General features: G+C 43.6%; 1 protein-coding gene across 19 annotated transcripts in view; it reads left to right on the forward strand.

Moving 5' to 3' along the window:
- Positions 1-9,179: 9,179 nt before the first annotated feature.
- Positions 9,180-20,671, forward strand: part of LOC105353814 (serine-rich coiled-coil domain-containing protein 2) — a 38,119-nt gene continuing 26,627 nt past the window's right edge. For 16 of the 19 annotated variants that reach the window (XR_013651584.1, XR_002289878.3, XR_013651585.1 and 13 more), the window contains exon 1: positions 9,302-9,753. The gene's annotated coding sequence lies outside the window, so the exon portion shown is untranslated. Of the gene's footprint in view, positions 9,754-20,671 lie in introns of all 19 variants that reach the window. The other 3 variants (XM_011473549.4, XM_078937690.1, XM_078937684.1) reach the window with 2 other exon arrangements.

Below are 20,671 nucleotides of genomic sequence, written 5' to 3' on the forward strand. Positions count from 1 at the left end.
AGCAATATCATCGCGTATTTCCTTGCAGTGGATTTCTATTTGGGCTTTAATGTCACTTTTCATATCTTCTCTGTATATTTCAAAGTGATTTTTCAGCTCAGCACACAGCATTGCGAGTGAAATTGTCCCTTCCTCCTTCGGGGGGGCGCGGCCAGCGTCAGCTGTATTGCTTTTCTCCTTAGTTGAAAGCTGCGCGCCCGCCTCTATCTTCGTCTGCGTATATTTCTTTCCTTTCCTTGTATCCATTTTTAAGTTCCAGTCACGTAGTAGTCGGCTTACTAGAAGAGTGTAACTCTGGGAAGTATAATAAATTTTAATCGTGCTCGGAGCTGGTCCTTCGCGCTGCTTACTCCATAAGGACCGGAAGCGGAACTGCAGACTTCCTGCCTTTCATCCATGGAGAGGTACCACATCACAGAATAGTTTGGGAAGTACACCACTGGAGATTGGGAGCGGCTGCAGAGGGCTGTAAAGACGGCGGAGAAGATTTGACCCACCATTAACCCACCCCACCAAAGATTGGCATTTATCCTATCCACAGCCTTCATCGCCCTTCATGGGGTTGCGATGAGGGATGCTGAACTTCTGGCACAAGACAGGAAAAAAATGGAAAACCCCTTCTTTTGGCCGGCTCTACGCACCGGGAAGGGGCATCTCCCCCCCTGCAAGAGCCCTGATGATGATGATGTTGACAGCCTTAACAGAGCAAAAGATCTCCTTCCACAGGGTTCACCGCCTCGGAGGAAGAAGGTCCGACCACCAGCGCCCGCGTCCTATTGTGGCTAAATTCGAACATTTCAAACAGAAGGAGATGGTGAAGGGCCGCGGACGGGAACTGAGAGGCACGCATTACAGCGTTAATGACCAGTTCCCGGCAGAAATCCTCCGCAGAAGGAAGATCCTGTTCCCGCTGAGGAGGAAGCATCTTGCTGCTGGTTCGAGAGCGATTGTGGCCGTTGACAAACTTTACGTGGACGGCCGGCTGTTCCGGGACCCGGAGATCACCCCCTGGCTGTGCTGAAGGCTTTCAGATCCGCGCTGAGAACATCTGCGCTGCCCAGAAGAAACCCGCTAAACTAACTTCAATGAATGGAAAACCGGATCATCAATAATCCACACCTCGATCGCAGGAAAACAGTCTTTTTTTTTTCTTCGTCACCTCAGTCCCACTGATGTTTCTATTGTTGTTTTGTTGTTGTTTTCGTTTTCCCTTCTATCTCTTTTTTTCTTTCCTTTACTCTCCCCCCCCCCTCTCCCCCCTCATTATATGTAAATCACCTGGAAGCAACTCATCCTCGGTAAGTATTTATTTATGCACGGAGCGGGCGCGCGCACACACAAGCGCACACAGGGGCGTGCACATGCGATCCCGCACACACACGCCGACATACTGCAATCACCTCACACAGGCTCTCATAGGACGCACGCGACACGCAGCTCACATAGCCAGAAAACGTTCACGCGCACAGCGCTTCTCAATGCGGGCACGCGCACACGGACTGGCACACATGCATCACTTAGCTTTACACCTTTTCAGTCAGAGCAGTTATGAACAGTCTTAACATCGTTAGCTGGAATGTGCGTGGACTTGGCTCTCAGCCAAAGAGATTGAAAGTGTTAAATCACCTGGATGGTCTAAAAGCAGATATAGCTCTACTGCAGGAGACCCATTTATCAAATTCTTTGAATCACCTTATGTGCTGCTTACAATTTCCAGTTATATACTCTGCCAGTTACAACTCCAAACAAAGAGGAGTTGCTGTTTTAATTAATAAAAATCTTAATTTTACTCATAAGGATACAGTTACTGACCCAGAAGGCAGATTTGTAATCATTAATATATCCATTCAGAATAAGGACTATTGTATAGTGAGTATTTATGGTCCCAATGTTGACGACTCTTCCTTCTTTCACAGATTCTTCACCTCACTCTCAGTTCACTCTGACTCCACAATCATTATAGGAGGAGACTTCAACCTTGTTTTGGACCCTGAACTTGACAGACTCAGCACAGCAGCAAACCAGCGTACATGGCGATCTGCAAGTATTCTAAAGCAGTACATGAATGATCTGGGTCTCTGCGACGCGTGGCGCTCATGTCACCCAAACACTAAAGGGTTCACCTTTTTTTCTCCAGTTCACTATTCACACTCCCGTTTAGACTATTTATTAATCAGTAACTCTCTTTTAAAAAATATTCAAAGCTCCAATATCCATCCAATTATTATCAGTGATCATGCACCAGTCTCTGTAAACATTTCTAGGGAAAAATCCACACCCTCTGGTACAACCTGGAGGTTTAATACGTCTCTGTTAAAGGACCAGGAATTTCTTGAATTCTTTAAAAAAGAGTGGGCAACCTTCTTAGACTTCAACAATACTCCAGACATCCCACCGTGCGTTCTTTGGGAAACAGCAAAGGCAGTCATGAGAGGGAAAATCATTTCTTATTCAACGCACAAAAAACGCAAAGAGAAAGCAGATTTATTAGAATTAGAAAATAAAATCAAAACCCTGGAGACTGCTTATGCTGCTTCTGCACAGGAACACATTCTGGGAGATCTGAAAAATTTAAAGCTGCAGTTAAATGACATCATTAATAAACAAACACAATTTCAAATACAAAGGCTACGACTTGAAAGATTTGAAAACTCTAATAAATCTGGCAAATTTCTGGCTAATCAGCTTAAAATTAACAGAGAAAAATCATCAATCACCTCTATTATGGACCAAACAGGAAATGTCACCCATGACCCGGTCAAAATTAATAACGAATTTGAAAACTTTTATAAAAACCTGTACACACCGCAGATCAATCCGTCAGAGCAAAGTATTGACTCATTTCTTAATAATGTAAACCTACCCAGGCTAAATGAGGATCAAATCACAAACTTAGATTCTCCGCTCTCGCCGTCTGAACTTCATGAAGCTCTGTTACTAATGCCTAATGGTAAAGCACCAGGGCCTGACGGCTTTCCTGCTGAGTTTTATAAAGAATTCTGGGAACAATTGGCACCAACATTTTATAAAACTGTCACATCTATTAATGAGAGCCAATCAATGCCACCTAACATGAACTCAGCCAACATAATTCTTCTTCTAAAACCAGACAAAGATCCCACTAGTCCTTCAAGCTATCGCCCTATTTCTTTAATCAATGCAGATGTAAAAATTATCTGCAAAGCACTAGCACAGAGAATAGAAAAAATCACTCCTCACATAATTCACTTCGACCAGACTGGATTCATCAAAGGCAGACACTCGGATGATAATGTCCGTAGACTAGTTAATATAATAGACTTTGCCACCATTAAAAACCAGGAAATGACGGTACTATCGCTGGATGCTGAAAAAGCCTTTGACAGAGTTAATTGGAAGTTCCTTTTTGCTGCCCTCCATAAGTTTGGTTTTGGAGAAGCATTCATCAATTGGATCAAAATATTATATCACAACCCCAATGCATCAGTTAGAACTAATAAACAGACTTCAAACAGGTTTTTTCTTGGAAGAGGAACCAGACAGGGCTGCCCACTCTCTCCTTCTCTTTTTGCTATATTCATTGAGCCTTTAGCTGCAGCAATAAGACAGAATGAGAGCATTATAGGAATAAAAACCAAACACAGCCATCATAAAATTAGTCTTTATGCGGATGACATATTACTGTTTTTAAGGAATTTACATTCTGTAAATGAAACAGCAATGATCATAAATGAATTCTCCTCCATATCAGACTATTCCATTAATTGGAATAAGTCTGTTTTATTACCACTCAACAGGAATATGGAACAAAGACTCACAATTCCAGTTAAAACAGGAAATATCAAATATCTGGGTATCTACTTTTCCCCCAAACTATCAGAACTGGTGCAGCTAAACCACACCCCATTACTGAAAAGCATACAGGACGATCTAACACGCTGGACCAACCTGCCTCTGTCCCTTATGGGCAAGGTAGCCACGGTTAAAATGAAAATCTTACCCAAAGTTAATTATCTCTTCTCAATGATTCCCACACAACCGCCATTAAAATGGTTCAAAACATTAGACTCATCCATATCAAGCTTTCTATGGAACAACAAACCTGCAAGAATTAGTCTAAAAACTTTAAAATCTGCAAAAAGCTGTGGAGGATTAGAACTACCTAATTTCCACAAATACTTTCTTGCAAATAGATTACAATATATCTTAAAATGGTTAAAAAATAATCCAGAAACCAACTCATGGTTAGACTTGGAACAGGTGTTATGTGGAAAGATCAACCTGTCACAGCTACCATTTATTAGCCAAATAGTTAAAAAACAGGATTGTTTCAAAAGCATTAATATAAATGCCACCTTAACAGCCTGGTGGGAATTTCTCAAAATATCAAAATCATCAATTCAACCGTGCAAAATGACACCCATCTGGAACAACCCGGACATCCTTATTAACAAAAAAATGATTCACTTCCCAGCTTGGCAAGCAGGGGGCATAAAACAACTAGAGCACGTAATTATTGATAGAAGATTCATAACCCCCCAGGAACTTCAAGACAAACATGGAATAAATAACTTCTTGGAATATCAGCAACTTAAATCAAGTATTACTAAAAAGTATAAAATTAAAGACGATGATTTAAAGCTACCAGATGTAGTTACCACTCTGATTAATTTTTCAATGAATAGAACTCTCTCCAAAATATACAAACTTTTATGCAATTTAGATAACAATATTGCCCTTCCAACAAAAAAATGGGATGCAGATTTGAGCATCAGCACAGATGAAAGCTTCTGGTCAGAACTTTGTCTAAACACCTTTAAACTGACAAAAAGTTCAAATCTACAGCTAATCCATCTCAAAACTCTTCACAGAATTTACTACACTGGACAGAGGATGTTCAAGATGGGTCTCAGTAACTCAGACATTTGCGAGCACTGTGATAATAATCTACCCGACAGCTACATGCACGCACTGTGGTTCTGCACTCCTGTCAGGGCTCTCTGGCAGCAGGTATGTGTCGATTTATCAGTCTGGCTTAAGGTTTCAATCACTGCCTCACCGTCACTTTGTGTGCTTGGTGACATGAGTGCCATCGATATAGAAGAAGGATTAGCATCTATCATTTTCATAACTCTTTGTATTGCCAAAAAAACTATTTTAATAAATTGGAAAAACAAGAAAAATATAAACATAAGTCAACACAGAAATCTGCTGTTTGATCATATCAGCTTGGAAAAAATGTCAGCCCAAAGCTCAAGTAACTTTGAAAGAATTCAGTCTCTCTGGTCTCCTGTGGTTGACTCCATGACTTAGGGGGTGGAGGGCTTGGTCGTCGCTGCTCCTTGCCCTTCTGCCGTGGTTTGGGGTGGGGGTCGGGGCTTCCGGTGCCTGGCGGGGGCGGTGGGGGGCTCCGTTGGTCGGGGGGTCGGGTCCGGTGCCTGGGTGGGGCGGGCTGGGGCGCTGCGTGGTCCTCTGGGCTTGGGTGTGGGGGTGCGTGGTGGGGGGGTGGGGTGGTGGTCTGGCTTGGCTTGGGGGGGTGGTCCCTTTGCCTGTGCTGGGGGGGGTTGGCGGGGGGCCCTGCTCGGGTGGGGGGGGCCCAGCGGCGCCGGATGGGCTGCCCATCTGCACCTGGGGCTGGGATCGGCCCTTCCCTGGCTCTGGGACGGGACGGGACAACCCTCTCGGGGCCCCCGGTCGCTCTGGGTATCACCCGCTTCGGCTGCGGGGTCTGGGGTGGGGTGGGGTGGGGGGCTTGTCGGCCCTGTCCTGTGGGGGGGCGTTCTGGGGGGGAGGGGGGGCCCATTATTAGTACGGGTCGGGGGGGCTAGCGGGTCGGGGTCTCCGCTGAGGCAATCAGTGGTTGCCTCGGCCGGTTGGCCTCCTCGGTCCCGTCGAGGCCTGACCAGAGCTCTTCTAGGGCCGGCGTCTGGGGGTGGGGGCCTGGGCTTGCTCCGGGGGGGGGCGACGCTTTCTGGCTCCTCTCTCTCTGTGTGGGGTGGGTGGTGCCGGGCCTGGGGTGTCGGCGCCTCCGGGGGTGGGCCCCTGGGCTGGGTGGCCCTGGCCCCTTTGCTGGGGGTGGGCTGGGGGACGGCTGTTTGACCACCGGGGGACAGTCTACCAGCTGTCCCCAACTTACCCCCTTCCTTATATAACCTCATATTAGGGTGAGGGGGTGGGGGGTTTAGCCTGCGATGCGCCTTGGGGGGGGGCTACTTGGGAGTGGCCCCCCTCCTATGGTTGCCGTATGGAGTGGGCCCCCCCTCTTTCGGTTTTATTTGCACCTTAGACACGTAGGGTCCTTGGTAGGGGGGGTGCTTGGACATCACTGCAAGCAAGCAGCAGATGTCCTCCTGGCACCCTACCCGCCAATTTTAACCGCACCTTAGACATTTAGGGCCCCTTGGTGTGGAGGGTGAGGGGACATCACTGTGAGTAATCAGGAGATGTCCCCTTAGTGCCCTACTCGCCAATTTTAACTGCACCCCCCTTAGTACACACACCCCTCCCCCTTCAATATATACATTCAAACATAAACACACACACATGCACACAAACACCCTCTCAAACACCCATACACGCACACACATTTTACAAGGAAGGTGGGACCTGGGTCCATCTGTCCCCTACCCCGTCCCTGGTGGGGGGTGCGGGCCTCTTGGCGATGGCGGCCGTGTCCCTTGGGTGCCGGCTCCCTGGGCCCGGCGGTGCTCTCTCCGCGCGGTGGGGGGGTTCATATTACACCTGAGCCGGGGGTGTTCGTGTCCCTGGGGGGTGGGTCCTGGTCCTTGCCCCTGGGCGCTGGGCCCCGCCAAACTTCCAACATGGCCGAGCCTGGTCGGGCCATATTTATAACATCCCTTATGGGCCGCCCTTTTTTCCCCGGGGTTCCCCCCTCCTGGGCGGGGGCGGCGGGCCCCTGCCTTGCTCCTACCTGGACCAACCGTGGGCCGGGTGGGTGGCTGCCTGGAGTGCGGAGCGGGTCTCCCTTGGGGGGTCCTGGCTCGTACCTGGGGTCGGGGCGGGGGGATGCCCGGAACTCCTGGGTGGTGGTGGGGTGCTCGTCTGGGGCTGTGGGCGTCCCTCTCCGGTGGGGCCCTGCGTTGGGCTCTTCCGGCGCGGCGGGGGGCTGCTTTCCTGGCTGGGCTGGGGCGGCGCTCTCTTTCCCTCTGCGCCTCCCTGCTCTCTGGCTCTGGGGGCCTCGCGGCGGTCCTGCTGGCCCTGGCCTGGGTGGCGGTCTTGGTCGCCCGGGGGGCGGTTGTTCCCTGCCTGTTCCCGTGTGGCGCTGGGGGAATTCCGGCTGCCGCTGCTGCTGCGGCGGGGGTATGGGTGTGGGGGTGGCTGGGCGCTCCTCCTCCTTCTTTTCACATTCCACCATCCATTTTAGAAGAACATAAACACTCACCTGAGCACAGGTGTTAGCTCACCTTTGCACTAATAGTTTGCATGATTGAATGAATGAAAGATTTCACACTAGTTGGTTTAAAGGCATAGGTATGCGTTCGTGAACACTATCTGTTTTGTGTGCATGCTGGCATGTGGACATTTCTGCGGCTAGCAGGTGTGTTGATAATATTTGAGTGTGTGTGAACAGGCCCCGCCCTTTTTGTACTACATTTGAACCGTACCGTAACGATAAACAACCAGTAAACCTGTCTGCTCTATGCTGCTTCATGGTCTTACCCCCCTTCCCCTCCTATTATCACCCTCCTACCCCCCCCTCTCTCTAACGTCCCTCTCTCTTGTTCCCCTCTTTCCTTTTCCGTCCGGTCCAACACCAAAGATTTTCAAACATGATTGAAATTAATAAAGTTTGGCCTCAATTACAAAAGGGGTTTATTCAGACATACCTTTGGTTTGTCTGAAGATGAATAACCCCTCTTGTTAGAATAAAATATGTCCAACACAAGAGGCCCTCAGCTCTCATCTGTTTGCCTAGCTGTTGGACAGGACAAGTTAAAAAAAAAAAAAAAAAAAAAAAAAAAAAAAAAAAAAAAAATTAACAGAGCAAAAACCATCATCAAGGACTGCTCACATCCAGGCTCTGATCTGTTTGACCTGTTGCCCTCTGGGAGGTGCTGCAGATGCATCAGAACTTAAAAAAACACACACTCAAAAACAGCTTCCCTCCAAGGGCAATAATCATTTTAACCTCTGGCATTGCTAGCACATACCTGTGTAGACGTGTGTATACTGTATATGTACATATATGTTGTTGATAATCTTTTGGGATGTCCCATCAGGGGTCGCCATAGTGAATCAGCTTTCACTGATTTGCACAGGTGGTTTGGCAGAGATGCCAACTCCTGCCGGATGCCCTTCCTGACTACCCTATATTTCTATTGGGACTGGGGGTCAGGGTTAGGGGGACCTAGGCTTGGGCCACCGTGTGGCTACAAGGTTGGCCAGTAGCGGGACCCACACTGGATGAAGCTCATCGTGCCCTCTGGGGAACAATCCCTGCTCATGTACCAGTCCTACACACTTTTTTTTTTAACTTTTTATTTCATTCTTATTCTATCTTTTATTGCTTACTGCTTTTTGTAATTTTATGCAGATTTTTTTATTTGATTTTCGTTTTGCCTCAATGTTAAACTTTCTTCTGTCTTCCTTTTAGTTTAAAAATCTTTGGTACCCTGAAGGTGTTGTAAAATGCTATGTAAATAAAGTTGTAGTAGGTTTAGGGGATGTCATAGATATGTAAATAAAGCTTCATTCATTCATTCATTCATTCATTCATTCAAGTACATTCTCAATTCACAGAAAGGCCTTCATAGGCTTCAGAGCTGCTGACCAAATGTTACAAAACCTCACAAAGAAACCTGTTTCCATTTGCAGAAACATTTCTAATCTTTGCGTCATCAGAGATTTTTCTCATTTTACTTTTCAGAAACATTTAAGCTCTTTGCACTGTGGGAAATCTATATTTTTTTTATAAATATTTTACTTTTCAAAGTTTTGGTGCACATATAACTTCACAGTTATTGTGCATTACAAACATCTCAGTTCACAAAGCACTAGTTCAACGTAGCAAACACTAATATTGTCATCCACCCCCGTGCTCCACAAAAAAGGTTTCTCCCGGTACGTATTAACCAATGGGAAGACTGGTTATTTTCCGGACTGCACCAATGGCCGACAGTATAGGGGTCAGAGTGTCAAGATTGCTCAGAAATAAAATGTCGTATGACATTCTCTTTAGCGTGCAGTCTGAACACACTTGGTATTCATTTGACGCCTAACTGCGGTAAACTGATACGTATTTTACGTGAACAATACTGACGTACGCGAAAAATGCCCGACAAGCTAAAGCAAGAAGCAGTCTGTTTTTGGCCGTTCAATCAAAAGGCAGAGATGTTCACGATGCGCGTGAGTACTGGACATGTTCACGCGCCCTTTTAAGTTTTGGACAGGGCTGAAAGAGTGCAGTCAGGCCCATCCTTCCCTCCGTCGGTCACTCTTGGAAGCGTTTGCTCACAGCTGGGCGATGACGTCAGAGTCAGCTGTTCTTTATGCAGCGGTCTGCGCGCGCATTGAATGATTCAGCAGGTTCGGCACTCGGCAGACCGTCGACACCTCCAGACGCCGGGTTCAGTCGTACACAGGCGTCTGTCCTACCCGGTTCTGCTCACTCGACTGTTTCAGCGGGAGGCTCGGCTCGGCTCGGCTCGGCGGGGGTTTTGGGATCCCGGACCCGCAGGCCCGATCCCGCCTCTGGTGGTCGGTCCCTTCTGTCCACGGGTCGTGCTCTGTTTCTGATGCCGGCGTGCCTGACAGGTGCGTGACTACTTGGCTTAGCAAACAGTGGAATCCGGTTCTTCTGCTGGTTTCTGTGTTATGTAAACACGGCTGCGTGTAGTTTCGGGACAGACCGAACCAGTGTGGCGTAGAGACGATTCACATCACGAATGGAGCAGAGATCCGAGAAGTGATCCGATCTGGACTCAGCCTTTCAGTTCAGACTTTGGTGAAAATCCCTCATTTGAATTCTCAGATGTTACACCAGAACCAGGCGTGAAGGACAAGGAAGTCTGGCAGAACAGTTCTGGTCTTCATCATCATGAATCAGCTGATCATCCAGAGCCCAGCTGGTCTCATTACAAGGGTGTGGTTAGGTTTTAATTAATGGAGCTGATGCTTTTTAATAGAATTGTATTGACCTCACAATAAAATAAGTTTGGTTCACGTCTAGCTTTGCTGGAACCTAGATTTTGGTTCTGACTGGGGATGCAACCATTACTTTTGCCACGATTCAGTTCAAACCTGAGTTTTAGGATCACAGTTTTGTTTCAATCTGATATCTGATTGCAAAAAACGAACATTTCCCCCCAAAAATCTTTTTTTTAAAGAAGTAAACCCTTTCAGTTAGGATAATAAACCTGGTGTGGTGTAGTAAAACAATCTGCTCAAATTTAGCACAATTGTTGGGTCTCTTTCAACATAAACATGCAGTAAGGATGCAACCATTCACTTTTCCTCACAATGTGGTTGAATGGGGAAACGTACAGTTGGGTCCAGTCCTCTTTGTTAATTGCTTCCACTAAAATCTTCAGATCTCATTTCATTTCTGTCTGTGTTTGAGTTTGTCTGGATCCACTCGATCATTTCTGCAGAGTGGCGTCAAAAACGTCTCTAAACCTCATCCTGGAGAATTTGGCGCAGTGTGCCTGGATCACTGTTGAGTTTTTTTTGTTTAGATTTGCTCAAAAGCAGGTGAGAAACTGCTGATGGAGGAGTTTGCACCCTGAAGCAGAGACCATGATTCCTCTACTAACGCAGAATCTTTTTTTCTCATCTCCAGAGGATTTTTAGTCCGTCTTAAGGCCCGTTCACACCGGGATGAATTTCGTGCGCGATATTCGTCGACGTTTAACGCCTCGTGACTAAACAAAGGGCACCAATGTGAGTGTGCACACCGAGGCGAAAAATCGCCACGCGTCAAAGCGTCACTTTTTAAAAAACGTCTCAGGTTCGTTTTTTTTGGTTTGATGCGCCGCGTTAAAAACTATACGACCAATGAGAATGGCGCTTTTGCACACGTGTCTGGAGCTTCTGAAGTTACAGTAAAACACAACTTGGGGGCGCTCAAACACAAAACTGCCTTGCTGAGCACACATACCAGCGAAGAAGATAGACGCCAAGTAGCGTCTACACTGCCGCGAAGAAATAAGACGAAGAGGATGCACTCACTGACGGAAATTTTATAATATCCCCGAAAACGCTCATGATACATTTTCAACTCCCCATGTTCTTCTCTTCTCATAACCATGGGATGTACCCAAAATCGACGTCTTTTCCGGCGTCTTTCATCATCAACAGAACAATAATTTCTTCATCGCTGGAAGTGGAGCTACTGGTGGTTGAAATATTCATGTTTTCTTTGTATGATTCTGACAAGCGCGTAAATACTTGCTCTCTTCTTCTGAGTGAAAAGCGACTTTAAGAAGCCTAAAGTTGCGCAGCGCCACCTTGTGTACAGGAGTATTTCTGTTTTACATTAAGCGCCATCTAATGTCAGGGAATGAAATTGCATGTTCAATCGGCTCATCGTCAGCGAAAATCGCCTGGGTGTGAACACAAAAAACGTGTTGAAAAACGCTGGCGAATATTCGTCCCGGTGTGTACGGGCCTTAAGATGCAGGTTCTGACAGCGGTGAGCTTTTGGAGTAGGGTTGTGCCGATGGACGTCGTCCATCGTGATGGGTGACTGACATCCCGATGGAGAGACCACCATCGTGATGCCACGCCCCCGCCACGTTGCGCGTCGACACCATAAGCCGCGGTTACATGTACAAAATATCTTGATGGGATTAATGGTCGGATTAGAATCCAACCGTGTAGATGGGCCCAGAAAAATGTTTTCAGAATATAAAAACATTCATTAAGGTCACACTTTCGGTCGGAATAAATCATTCGCACATGCGCAGTAGGGTTTGAAAACCGGAAGGATATAAATTCCGCCGAGCGGCTTTTTTTTTCAAACTTTATTGAATGTAACAATTCAATACAAAACAATGTTAAACAGCTCCGAGCGGCTATATACATTGACATGTCAGCTCGGTAAAATACGAGATGATCTTCTAAACGTGCTTTTAATAATGTTACGGTTATTATGAAACACCTGTTCGCTCATCATTTGAATTTTAATCCTTGTGGTCAGTGCTTTTTCTGAACAAAGCCAGGATTAGCAGTATGCTAACACGGGCTAACAACATTAGCTTTGGGTGGTGCTGCTTGCTGGCTGCACGTAAACATGTAAGAATAACATCAGCCTTTATTTAGTCGGGACACGACTGGAAACACAAATCCGCGTGATTGTTTGAATGTTTTCTAAGGACTGAGCGACATTTCTGCTTTGAAGCTCAAACCGCTGTGTGTGCTGACGATCCGAGCTGTGCTCAAACACACACTTTTAGACCCGGTTCTGAGTTCGGTTGCTTGTACCCCTAGAGCTGCGGATCGCAGTCTTAAATCTCCCACACATAGCGCTCATGTAACAAAGCACCTCCCCCCCCTTCCCCTCAAACACAAAGCTGTAAGTCCGCGCTCCGCCGGTCCACTTCACTAGTGAAGTGCGGGAGCGGACTACTTCTTTTCTATTTTGTTTGTTACTTTTTTTTGTTAAAGTCACTTCCCTCAGTTTATACTGGATCATCGCTGATTAGTCAATAGTTGGGAAATAAAATGAAAAAAGCAAAAAAACGAATAGCAGTTATATAAGAACGAAAAATGTAAAAATACCCCCCCCCACGATGTCATCGTCCATCCCGATAGTTGACAGCAAACATCGTCAACGGCCAATTTAAGGGACATCGCCCAACCCTATTTTGGAGTTCACAGTCATGTCTGGTTATGAACAACTATAAAGAGCGTCTGGAAAATGAGGGGAAAGGTTTTTGTTTTTAATGGTAAAGCATTTAAAAACAGTTTTAGCTCTAAAATATAACTACTTTGACCTTTTTACAGAAACTTCTGACCCCTGATTAGAAGTGAAATTAAAATACTTGTCTTTTTTTGATCAAATGAAACATTTACAAAACAGTCGGACTTTTTCATAAAACTAAGTTGTCCGGGCTGCTCCCTGTTCCCTTCTCTACTTCTGTGCCGGTCCCAAGCCCGGTTGCTTTGAGAGGGTTGCGTCAGGAAGGGCATCCGGCGTAAAACATTGCCAAGTTTACCATGCGACTCGTTCGCTGTGGCGACCCCTGATGGGAAAAGCCGAAAGGGAAACAACAAGTTGTCTTCTTTTCATTACTTAAGTGATATTTTTACAACATATACATTATTTCTAAACGCATTAAATGTTAAATTCATAAAAATTACGATGGATATATTTTGCCTTATTTTAATTTTATTTTAAGTTTGGCTTTTTATACTCTTTAAAAAATTCATGAAATAAGATAAATTCATGCAGAAGAGGGTAAAATAAAGATACATATATCTTTCTCTTTCGGCTTTTCCCATCAGGGGTCGCCACAGCGAATCATCCTTTTCCACCTCACTCTATCATGGACATCTTCTACCCTAACATTAGCCAACTTCATGTCCTCTGTTAAGACATCCATGTATCTCCTCTTTGGCCGTCCTCTTGCCCTCCTGCCAGGCAGCTCCATCTCCAACATCCTTCTACCAATATATCCACTATCCCTCCTCTGAACATGTCCAAACCATCTCAGTCTGGCTTCTCTGACTTTGTCGCTAACACAGGCAACATGAGCCGTCCCTCTGATGTACTCGTTCCTTATCCTGTCTAACCTGGTCACTCCTAAGGAGAACCTCAACATCTTCATCTCCGCTACCTCCATCTCAGCCTCTTGTCTCTGTCTCACTGCTACCGTCTCTAACCCATAGAGCAGAGCTGGTCTCACCACTGTCTTGTACACCTTTCCTTTGAGTCTTGCTGGCACTCTTCTGTCACACAACACTCCTGACACTTTCCTCCACCCGCTCCAACCTGCCTGCACTCGCCTCTTCACCTCTTTTCCACACTCCCCATCACACTGAACTGTTGACCCCAAGTACTTAAACTCCTGCACCTTCTTCACCTTCTTCACTTCAAATAAAGATACATATATAAAAATGTTAAAAACAAATAGGCATACAAATTCAAGTAAAAACACAAATTACAACCTAAAAAAATCAAAGTGCTTAAAAATGCCTCCACACCAGTACCTCCAAACTCGAGACGGATTTATGAATGTATAGTACTTTGTACTGGTGAGGGATAAGATAATTTTCTTTTTGGAGGCATTACGATGAATAAAATGTCTTAAAAGAGCCTGGGGAGTGTGAACTCCTGCACCAACAAGCATCTCACTGATACTGCTCCGCTGAGGTCTCTTCAATAAAACCCTCAGGGCAGCAGTATAAGCAACTTTTGCATGCTAGATGCCCTGTTCTTGTCCACAGAGCTAAAATGTCCTCTAAAGTTTTCCAGTTCTTAGATTTTGATCTTGATCCAGGTGTAGTCCATGTATCAGAACCAGTGGCTGCAGGGGAGTAGTATCTGGAAACAAACTATTCTCTCCATGTAAAGGTTTTCCACCGTGGGTCCGACTGGGGAGCTTATGCCACAGCCCAGTGGAAATGTGTGTTGTTGAGACACATGTTCAGTAGTTTGGAAGATGTGTTTTCTATTCCCTTTTGTCTTCATTTGAATCCAGAGTCTTAAAGCAGTCTTCGCTGTGGTGACTGTCTGTGTAATGTGGATACAGGGAAACAGGGAAGTTGGATCATAAGGCTCAATTGTTTCATGAGAATCCACCCAAAGACAAGATAAGACTTTACATGCAAGTGTTAGTTTGTGAAGGGATGCACTGTGTTGTCAACCAGGGTTGCCTGGAAAAATAGCTAAGTGTTTAACCAGGTTGAAGAGGTTGAAAGTTTCTAATCATCTGAATGATAAAAGCAGATCTAGTTTTACAGCTAGTATTAATGGCCCAAATGCTGATGACTCCTCCTCCTTTCACAGATTTGTCCCTGTCTCTGATTCTGAGATAGTCACAGGATACTTTAACCTGGAACTTGATCCTGAACTCAGTACAGCAGGAAATTTCATATACAAAGACTTTGACTCAAAATTATTTGAAATTTAAATAATTTCTTTGGCTAATTAGCTTGAAGAAAAAGGACCACTTACAGCTATTATAGACTAGACAGGAAAAGTCACTCGTGACCCAGTGAAAATTACGGCAATAACACTATTCAAAACCTCTTTATATGCGTCACAAATCCCTCCATCATGGCAAAGCAACTGCTTATTTCTAAATAATTTAAACCTACCCAGGTTCAATGAAGGTCAAGTTACAAACTTGGATCTTATTGTCTGAAGTCCGTGAGGCTCTGTGACTAATACCTAACAACAAAGCTCCATGGTCCAATGGCTTTTCTGCTGAGTGTTATAAAGATTTTTGGGAACAACTGGTACAGTTTTTTACTAGTGAAATTGTTTCATTTATTAAGGAAAGCCAATCACTGTTACCTACTAGGACTTAAACCAACAAGAGAAAGATCTTGCAATTTCTTCAAGCTATTGCCCCTTTTCTTAAGTCAATACAGAGTTTAAAAATTTTATATGCAAATTGTTTCACACAGATTAGAAAAAAAAACACCCTTATGTAATTCATCTTAATCGAATTGGATTTATCAAAGGCGGACACTCAATGAACAATGTCTGCAGACATATTACTTTAACAGAGTTTATTATCAGAAACCAAGAAACTACAATAATTTCATTAAATTCTGAACAAATGAATAGACCTCCAACACTGTTCATAAAAGAGTAACTTCACTGACTTGCCACTATTTCCCTTTCCTTTTTGCCATATTAAAACAAAACAAACCTATCATAGAATAAGTCTTAATGCAGATAATATATTGCTTTTTATCCAAAATCCCCAATATTCTTTCTATTAGCAAATGTTACAATTCAAAAGTACTAATAAGCATTACGTTGACAGCTTGGGAATTTCTAAAACTATCAAACTCATTACTTTTACAGAGTAGACTGACACTCACGTGAAAAAAGTAAAAGTAAAATCTCCAAATTTGGAAAGCAAGATGACTTGATTATTGATGAAACTTTATAACATTCCAGGAACTGAAGGTGAAGCTTGGAATTGATCCTTTTTTTTTTTGCAACAACTTGAACCTGTAATTTAGTAAAATGTTTAAATTCCCACTCCAACTATATTAGTTCACTAATATATTTGTGTATAAAGTGTTCCCAGTGGTCTTTTATTTATGATTATGCTGTTTTTAGCCAAAATCAAAAATCCTGTTTCATTCTTAAGACACATTTTATGCAGAGCCGCAGTTCATCGGGAACTTGAATCTGAATTGTAGGTGGGACTGTTGGCATGGAAGTAAGCCTCCACTGATATCCCATCATTCCGTGTCTACACTCTCTTCCGCTAGCTTAAAGCCCCTCACAACCCAAAGCTAACATTAGTGGTGCACCAAAAAAGGCAAACGATATTGGAGCTATCCAGCCGTAGAGTTCAGAGCCAGATTCCAGCTCAGACGAGGAATTCTAAGACTTACATGGATCTATTTGTCTGCAGGTGAATGCATCAGAATGAAGGAGAGCAGGGAGACTTTGTCCGTCATTATTCCTTACAAATGTGTTTTGAAGATATTCATATTAATCTGGTACAGTTCGCACACTGTAATATGTATTGGTGAAATAATAAACCAATGAGATTGTTAACATCATTCAGAGGTACATGATGTCTTAAAAGGAGAAGCTCCAACAAAAATGTGCAGATCATTATCTGTCTCTCCTGGAGGGCATTTCAGTTTGGCCACTAGGTGGAGCTTGCACTATAGCATTACACTTTATTCCAGAAGATTGGAGCAAAATATGGTGCTTTAGACCACAAATATTTCCTTTAAAAAGTTTGTAAAATTCCTGCGTGTGAGTCTATAAAGCTGTTCATTTAGTCAGCAATGTATGTTTAGGTTGACTGAGTGTTAGCATTAACCATCCTATGTGAAATTCCATTATACGTTAGCTTCAAGCTAGCAGACTTTGATTTTAGTGCTGTTATGCGTTAGGTCACTGGAAAAGGAAAGACATAAAGGATTGATCTCTACTTTTATGGATTGATGATTGATTTCTTAAGTTTGGATCAATTCAGGTCGATTATTACATTTAATCAATCTGGCCCTAGTTTTTACACACAGCCAATCTAAGTTGATGGCCTCTTGGTTTGGACAGATTTTACTGTTACAGTGGGGGGCTATGTAGCTTCGGAACCCTTTTGTCTTTGAGGCTAAACTTTATTTTTATTATATTTGTGTATTTCTTCTTATCCAAGTTTCAGCTTTGTAACTTTCAGCTGTAAATGTTTACAAAAAGGGCTGGCCCTGTCCACAGACGCACACATCCACAAATTCAAATACTACAAACGTACCTTGTTGGCTGGAAAAACCTTCACACACATGCATATAATATACACAATATACATACAGAAGAACTCACAAGCACATACATGCGTACCTGTGTTAAGCACACACACAGATATGCTCTTTGTGCAAAGGTGAGCGAGCAGGCACATGTGCTAGGTTGATTGCCTGTGCACTAAGATGAGATAAAATTAAGATAATACAACAAGTACTAAGGATTCTAATCAGACCACTTCCTCCTAGTTTGTGGTGTTCCAAGTACTTAAATGATGTTGTTTAAGTCCAGTGCAGACAATGCCAGAGCCTCCATTAAAGTCTACTCTTAAAGTTGTGGGCAAAAGCTTTTTCCTCTAGATCCTGAAATTTGAAACCAACTTGACTCAACTTCCTTATACCTGACACCTTTTAATGTAGTGACATTCTTTTTGTTCTGATTCTTGTTTTTAACTTGTATTTATGAGAATATCCTTGAACGTAGAGACATGAAACCAGTGCAAATTGTAGCCCAAAGAGTTGGGACTCTTACTAGGGTGAATTCATTTTGATAAATGTAACTTTTTGAACATTTGTTGGATGCAAGTGAAAATTGCCACCAAGCCAATGGTTTATGGGTTCCTCAGCTCTGTAGAGGAAGAGTTTAGTCTTCACACTTGTTCAATTTCATACAAATAATTAATACCTGAGACAAATCAAAGGCTTCATGTTGGATTTTTCTACCTGTTGGCTTACAAAACCAAAAAGGGAAACGAAAAAACATTCAGATGGTTTTGGGAACAACGTCTAGTTGTTCAGGTAAGGTGGGTGAAGTCTGTCTGCGCAGTCTCTGTATCTAGTTAACCATTGACATCTGCTTACACAGAATCTATATATGGTGCTGTAACTTCATCATTACAGACTCACAGGTGAACACTACGCACAGAATTACAACAATTGGTTTTATTACTTTTTGTATTGTATTTTAGGCTTTGTTACACGTTGGGATCATTTTAAATGTTGCTCTTGACCAATTATTTCTTATTTTGTTCTTAATTTTTGGTCATACAGTTTTCCCTCAAAATAATAGGGTTCACCTCTCATCGTCTCACAGTTTTTGGGGATTTATTTTAGTGCAATTTTGCATGCTTTTTGTTCTGGATTCTGATTGGCTGTTGACCGTGTCAATCCTAAATTGCCAAATGTACATAAATCTTTGATCACAATTAGATCTTTGTTGTTTTTATTTTATAACACTGGACTTTTTATTCGATGTAATTTTGAACTTTTAGAGTTTAAACGAGAGAGGAAAGTGTGAAAATGTTCATGTCATAAGCGTATGGAGTGTGTGGTGAGGAGTTTTACAACCTCAAAACATTTGTAATATTGGTAAAAAATAAACATGACTACTTTGTGGATTTCACCTTTTGTAGATTATTTTCAGAACTTCTGCGATAAATGACAAAACCCTGTACTGTTTGAAATGACGTGTTGGGCATCATTCTATTACTTTGAGCTAATTTATTAAGTAACTTGGAGTTTTTGTGAGGCGGCCGTGGTGCTGTGGACGGGTGGTCGACCTCTGATTGGAAGATTGCATGTTCGATTCTCGCCTTGCCCGTCTTGAAATGTCCTCGGGCAAGAGTGAACCCCCCCTTGCCTCTGGTGGAAGGTTGGCGCCAGTGTTCGGCAGCGGAGCCGCCACCAGTGTGTGAATGTGTGAATGGGACTGTGACTGTAAAGCGCTTTGGGCCTTCAAGGAAGGTAGAAAAGCGCTATTTTACCATTTTTGCCCTTCTGAATTCCTTCAGCTGTTTTAGCCATCAGCATGTCGCTGCAGCATTTTTAGCAAACAGCTAAAGGCTTTTCAGTGGAGCACTTCAGCATTTTCAGCCAATAGTTGTAGCAGCTTCAGTGAGCTCCGTCATTCCTGACTTCCTTCATTCCTGCTGAGTGTCGCTGGTTTCTGCTGCTTATCATGCCAGCAGTTGTTCAGCGTTCAGATTACGTCACACTGATGCAAAGGCCACAGACAGTTAACTATTAAGAAACCTTTGAGAAACGGCAGCCGTCCAGTCTGAGAAAAGATCAGGTGTAACCGAACAAAAGAAAATCATAGAAATGGATTCCAGCATAACAAAGGGCATATTTCAAGGCTGAGCAACTCTTAATGGGATTAGTTATATAAGAGATTTTGTGTTTATCCATTCAAAACAAAGAAAATTCTCCCAACTTTTACGTTTTTTTTTTAGAAACTGAATGCTCTCCACAAAAACCTTAGCTTCTGGAGAGTGTAAAAAAACAAGAACAAAACAAGTTGTGTTTTTTCTTTTTGTCCTCGTGTTTCATTCACGCTAGTAATGCTTAGTGATCTCGTTTATGGCTGAATTCTATTAGGCCTGTCATGTTCTCACATGGTAAACTTTGGAGTTTGATCTTCAGAAAAATGGTAAAGCTGATAAGCACCTGCTTTATTCTGGTCTTGGTGTTTCAGTCTGTTATTGACCTCAGTCGGCAGAGGGCTGACTCAGCTGCTCACAGAAAGACAGAAAGCCTTCTTGTCAGACTGAAATCTGAAAATGCAGCCTATTTATTATGAGCCATTACCTCTGGAGGGTGTTCAGTCTCATTAGATGATCCTTTAGACTTTCAAATGTCCCGATCTTCTTGGTCACGTTAAAATCACAAGCTTCTCAAATCTAGAAGCTCCTTCTGATCAGGTCTGTTCTGTTCATACCCACCTTGTGCTGCAGGCTTCTAGAAAAGCTTGTGATACACACTTTTGTTGAGCATGTTGTTGCCTGAAGCAGGTGGATGACTAAAGAAGCTTTGATTGCACATTCTTCTATTATCTCAACTGTGCATCATGTGCTAAGGCTGCAGGGTTGCAAATCCTTGGTGACCATCAGTGTTGTGATGTAGAGATCATCATCTTGCTGCAGAATAAGACTTCTCTTCTTAATGTTTTTAGAACATGCGTCACAAGCCCACAATACCAGTTTTTTAAAATATGTCAGATAAATGCATCTAGACATTAAAGAAAAACACAATTATAAACAACAAACCACAACAAGAATCAAGTTTCTCATGCACGAGGGAGAAGAAGCCAGTGTGACAGATGACAACCAACACGCTGCTCTTCTCAAAGGTTCTGCCTCTCCCTGTGCACCTTTTATTAAGAACACAAGAAGGAGGTAACATTTTCAAGACAAAGAGGAAAAGTTCATTAGGGGGTGTCGTATAATGACCCATTTGGTTGGATTCTAACTTCAAACAGTATCCCTTATCAGCTCAGGACAGTGTGTCGTAAACCCCT

This window comes from Oryzias latipes, chromosome 19, assembly GCF_053564925.1.
Source record: "Oryzias latipes strain Hd-rR chromosome 19, Olatipes_Hd-rR_3.1".
NCBI lineage: Eukaryota > Metazoa > Chordata > Actinopteri > Beloniformes > Adrianichthyidae > Oryzias > Oryzias latipes.